Consider the following 6,000-nt stretch of genomic DNA (forward strand, 5'->3'; position numbering starts at 1 on the left):
CGATGGTCATCATGGTCAAACAGTTATATTTTTGTTTCATCAGACCAGAGGACATTTCTCCATGTGTAGTTACAAACCATAGTCTGGCTTTTTTTATGGCGGTTTTGGAGCAGTGGTTCTTCCTTGCTGAGCGACCTTTCAGGTTATGTCGATATTGGACTCGTTTTACTGTGAATAGAGATTCTCTGGTCTGATGAAAGCAAGATTGAACTCTTTGGTCTGAATGCCAAACGTCACATCTGGAGGAAACCTGGCACCATCCCTACGGTGAAGCATGGTGGTGGCAGCATCATGCTTTGGGGATGTTCTTCAGCGGTAGAGACTGGAAGACTAGTCAGGATCGAGGGAAAGATGAACAGAGCAAAGTACAGAAAGATCCTTGATGAAAACCTGCTCCAGAGCCCCAAGACCTCAAACTGGGGGCGAAGGTTCACCTTCCAACAGGACAACGACCCTAAGCACACAGCCAAGACAACACAGGAGTGGCACTGGGAAAAGTATCTGAATGTCCATGAGTGGCCCAGCCAGAGCCCAGACTTGAACCTGATTGAACATCTCTGGAGAGACTAGGGCTGTGGCGGTCACAAACTTTCGTCAGCCGGTGATTGTCAAGATAATAACGGCCGGTCTCACGGTAACTGGCTGGTAATTAACATAAACACATTTACCATCTCCTGGCTTCCACAAATAACCTACAAGCCACTGATGCAGACCTTTGGAAGGCCAGCATCCCGGAGTTGCCTCTTCACTGTTTACATTGAGACTGGTGTTTTGTGGGTATTATTTAATGAAGCTGCCAGTTGAGGACTTGTGAGGCGTCTGTTTCTCAAACTAGACACTCTAATTTACTTGTCCTCTTGCTCAGTTGTGCACCGGGGCCTCCCACTCCTCTTTCTATTCTGGTTAGAGCCAGTTTACGCTGTTCTGTGAAGGGAGTAGTACACAGCATTGTACAAGATCCTCAGTTTCTTGGAAATTTCTCGCATGGAATAGCCTTCATTTCTCAGAACAAGAATAGCTTGACGAGTTTCAGAAGAAAGTACTTTGTTTCTGGCCATTTTGAGCCTGTAATCGAACCCACAAATGCTGACGCTCCAGATACTCAACTAGTCTAAAGAAGAACAGTTTTATTGCTTCTTTAATCAGGACAGTTTTCAGCTGTGCTAACATAATTTCAAAAGAGTTTTCTAATGATCAATTAGCCTTTTAAAATGATAAACTTGGATTAGCTAACACAACGTGCCATTGGAACACAGGAGTGATGGTTGCCGATAATGGGCCTCTGTATGCATATGTAGATATTCCATAAAAAATCTGCTGTTTCCAGTTACAATAGTAATTTACAACATTAACAATGTCTACATTGTATTTCTGATAAATTTGATGTTCTTTAAATGGACAAGAAATTTGCTTTTCTTTCAAAAACATTTCTAAGTGACTCCAAACTTGAACGGTAGTGAATATATATATATACACTGCTCAAAAAAATAAAGGGAACACTAAAATAACACATCATAGATCTGAATGAATGAAATATTCTTATTAAATACTTTTTTCTTTACATATTTGAATGTGCTGACAACAAAATCACACAAAAATGATCAATGGAAATCAAATTTATCAACCCATGGAGGTCTGGATTTGGAGTCACACTCAAAATTAAAGTGGAAAACCACACTACAGGCTGATCCAACTTTGATGTAATGTCCTTAAAACAAGTCAAAATGAGGCTCAGTAGTGTGTGTGGCCTCCACGTGCCTGTATGACCTCCGTACAACGCCTGGGCATGCTCCTGATGAGGTGGCGGATGGTCTCCTGAGGGATCTCCTCCCAGACCTGGACTAAAGCATCCGCCATCTCCTGGACAGTCTGTGGTGCAACGTGCCGTTGGTGGATGGAGCGAGACATGATGTCCCAGATGTGCTCAATTGGATTCAGGTCTGGGGAACGGGCGGGCCAGTCCATAGCATCAATGCCTTCCTCTTGCAGGAACTGCTGACACACCCCAGCCACATGAGGTCTAGCATTGTCTTGCATTAGGAGGAACCCAGGGCCAACCGCACCAGCATATGGTCTCACAAGGGGTCTGAGGATCTCATCTCGGTACCTAATGGCAGTCAGGCTACCTCTGGCGAGCACATGGAGGGCTGTGCTTCATGTTCAGGTCATGCTGGAGGATGTTGCAGGCAGCAGAACGTTCTCCACGGCGTCTCCAGACTCTGTCACGTCTGTCACATGTGCTCAGTGTGAACCTGCTTTCATCTGTGAAGAGCACAGGGCGCCAGTGGCGAATTTGCCAATCTTGGTGTTCTCTGGCAAATGCCAAACGTCCTGCACGGTGTTGGGCTGTATGCACAACCCCCACCTGTGGACGTTGGGCCCTCATACCACCCTCATGGAGTCTGTTTCTGACCGTTTGAGCAGACACATGCACATTTGTGGCCTGCTGGAGGTCATTTTGCAGGGCTCTGGCAATGCTCCTCCTGCTCCTCCTTGCACAAAGGCGGAGGTAGCGGTCCTGCTGCTGGGTTGTTGCCCTCCTACGGCCTCCTCCACATCTCCTGATGTACTGGCCTGTCTCCTGGTAGCGCCTCCATGCTCTGGACACTACGCTGACAGACACAGCAAACCTTCTTGCCACAGCTCACATTGATGTGCCATCCTAGATGAGCTGCACTACCTGAGCCACTTGTGTGGGTTGTAGACTCCGTCTCATGCTACCACTAGAGTGAAAGCACCGCCAGCATTCAAAAGTGACCAAAACATCAGCCAGGAAGCATAGGAACTGAGAAGTGGTCTGTGGTCGCCACCTGCAGAACCACTCCTTTATTGAGGGTGTCTTGCTAATTGCCTATAATTTCCACCTGTTGTCTATTCCATTTGCACAACAGCATGTGAAATTTATTGTCAATCAGTGTTGCTTCCTAAGTGGACAGTTTGATTTCACAGAAGTGTGATTGACTTGGAGTTACATTGTGTTGTTTAAGTGTTCCCTTTATTTTTTTGAGCTGTGTATATTTATCATCAATACAGTAATATGAGATCTGGGCTCTGGTCAAAAGAAGTGCACTATATAGGGAATAGGGGTGCCATTTGGGACAAGTCCTAACTCTAACCAAACGCTAAAGCATGAGGCTAGATTTATGATGGGTTGAATTTATGCAGTATGTTAAACATACAGGATACGCACACTCCATTCAAGCTAAACAATGGATATATGGCATTTTGCAACAAACCCCATTTTAATACACATCTAAAAATCTATTTATACAAAAAATCTTAGAACAATAATATGTTACACACATACATATAGCCATGAGCAATCATTTCTGATGAAAAACCACAACTGTGAACAATTGGTGGATATAGCGTTTTGGAAATAACCTCTTCAAATTCTACTTTTATACCAAAGACTACCCTTCAGGTAGGAGCAGCAAATGTATGTCTGTCTGTTCGCAAGCCATTGGCAGGTGTCCAATTTCACCTTCTGCTCACAACAACTCAAACAACTTTATTTCCATTCTGACATAAACAATGACAAGTAATAAAACATATACATGCCACATAGTATACTATACATCATATTGATATAACCATTCTATTCACATACAGTACATTTCATTGCATACAACATATACAATTGGAGCTTGTTTTGCAAGGCTCACTGCATTTGCCAATGCATATATTTTTTAGATTGCATGCTGCTGGAATATAATACATTTCCCAATGCCAAGCCTAAACAAGTTGGATTTCAGTTCGCTCCAAATTGCCCCTGTTGTGTTATGCCCATGTCATTTCCTGATAAATATTACATTTTGGGACACATTTCTAAAGAGAATCTAGGTTATGCAATCTTTGCAGATGGTGCAGTTGGGCCACTCTTGTGTGCACCAAATGACCCCCTATTCCCTTTGCGCCCTGGTCAAAAGTAGTGCACTATATAAGGAACATGGTGCCATTTGGAATACAAACCTCTGACTCCAGTGCTGGCGGTGCCAGAGGACCTGGGGTTTAATCACTGGGGTTTATAACATTATCCTTCCTGTCTGATTATTTGGGCTGGACAGCACTTGTCATTGGATTACCACTGTGCCCCCCTCTCCTTTTACATCATTATTGTTAGTATTCACTGTACTCAACATACTATTTCCATGTGAACTATTAGATCCATATGAACTATTAAGATCTCTCTGACCAGGATTGATGAGAAAGCAGACCTTTGCTCTGAGGGTCTGCTGGTCTAGACTGGGCCTGTATTAACATCTAATCCCCAAACTATCAGCCATCCACAACAATGACCACAACATCCCAATGGTTGTGATCCCACAACAAACTGCTCTCCAGATATTGAGGCCTTACACAATGATTTGAAAAAGGATGTTGTGCCCAGTATTGGATAACCTAGCGGATGGATTGTGATATATCTAGGCCTCCGTGCATGCATACAAACACTGTAGTACGCCTAACATGTCATATGGTTGTGTTGTATGTACATAGTTGACACGCTTATTACAAATGTCTTCAATCAGATTGGTTTCATTTTTGAGAACACAATTCCAGATCTTGTTAGATCTTGTTTTTATGGTAACTATTGTTCTTATGGCTATGAATATAATGGGCCTTGCCCTATGTGTTGTCATATAAATATCACACACAACAATAAGCATACCAGATGGGACAGGTAGCCTAAATTATGGAGACAACAGAACCGTAGCACTAGCGAAAAAAAGAGCAATGCAAGTCGGTTTACTCACGGCACTTCAACAACTGATGATGATTTATCCAACGTGTCATTAGCAGATGTCAGTTACAGTAACTAACAGAAAGACAGATGTTGCCAATTCATCGTGTGAATTCATAGTTTAAAATGGCCCTGGCCATAATATGCCTAAGCACCCACCAGCAATTTCCTCTCCATCTTTGAAAGGCTGCATGCTTCCTTATGCGCAGGCCAATACTGTAACTTCCGACAGTTAGCTACAGCTACACGCTCATTTAAAAATGCCTACATAACAATTACCCGACGCATGAACTACGAAAAGCATAAAATGACATATAAACTCACCCATTTATAGATGCACTGCAATGTCCTGACATAAGATTGATAATAACGACAGTAATAACACACATATGGCGCTTGCGCTTCATGATAATTCCTATCAACCTGCTGCAAAAGCAGATACCTCTCTCCTATCGCTCTATTAGTCATACCTTGTCAAACAGTTTAAATAACATATGAAACAAATAGAAACAGAGCATTCTTACCGTGTAATTAAGGCCTAGGGTTTTTAAAACCGTATCCATGGCCCTGGGTTTTTTTTCCGCTACTGCTCAGCATCAGCAGCCGACATACAATGAGAGCGCTGATGCTACGAGACCCCGCCCTCCGTCGATTGAAGAGAAAATGAGCTCTCGTGTCCGTCTTCAGTACCGGGAACTGCGGTCTCTGCTGCTCCACCTTGTATTCGCCGCCGTCCTGTGCGCTACGGCTATACACGAAGAGAAAGCTATTGCCCTCTATTTCTTTCTTATTTTCAGCTCTCTGTCCCCGTTCAAGGAAACGATGTCAACCGCTCAGACAAAGGAATGATAAGCCCACAGTGTCGTTCGTTGAAGTGTATCCAGCGTCACTGTAGTTTTCAGGCACAAGGAAAATGAACGATATACATATCTAGGCTAGGATATGCCTTAGCTGGGGAGATTCCCTAAAAATACACCACTTCGATACAACTACGTCTTTTTCGTATCAGTTTATGAGAACTTATGCAGCAGGTTAGCATAATGAACGTAGCAGGTTAGGATAATTAGTTTAAGGTTATGACAAGGTTTAGGGTTAACGAAAATGCTCTCCTAACCCAAACTGTTACAAAGAGTCACTTTGAAGTGGCGTGTATTTAAGGAGTCCCTTAGCTGGGTTTCTCAACTACACCATAAGTACATATCGGAGGAGTCAAGTTGTGACGACTGTGTGGGCGGAGTGTACCTCCGACAACATCAGTT

General features: G+C 43.3%; 1 protein-coding gene across 4 annotated transcripts in view; it reads right to left on the reverse strand.

Annotated features, from left to right (window-relative positions):
• Positions 1–5,759, reverse strand: part of LOC115105270 (janus kinase and microtubule-interacting protein 2-like) — a 48,431-nt gene extending 42,672 nt beyond the window's left edge. Inside the window, exon 1 of one of the 4 annotated variants that reach the window (XM_029627081.2) lies at positions 5,266–5,757. The gene's annotated coding sequence lies outside the window, so the exon portion shown is untranslated. Of the gene's footprint in view, positions 1–5,265 lie in introns of all 4 variants that reach the window. The other 3 variants (XM_029627082.2, XM_029627083.2, XM_029627084.2) reach the window with 3 other exon arrangements.
• Positions 5,760–6,000: the final 241 nt, after the last annotated feature.

The sequence above is a fragment of the Oncorhynchus nerka genome, linkage group LG22, assembly GCF_034236695.1.
Source record: "Oncorhynchus nerka isolate Pitt River linkage group LG22, Oner_Uvic_2.0, whole genome shotgun sequence".
Taxonomy (NCBI): domain Eukaryota; kingdom Metazoa; phylum Chordata; class Actinopteri; order Salmoniformes; family Salmonidae; genus Oncorhynchus; species Oncorhynchus nerka.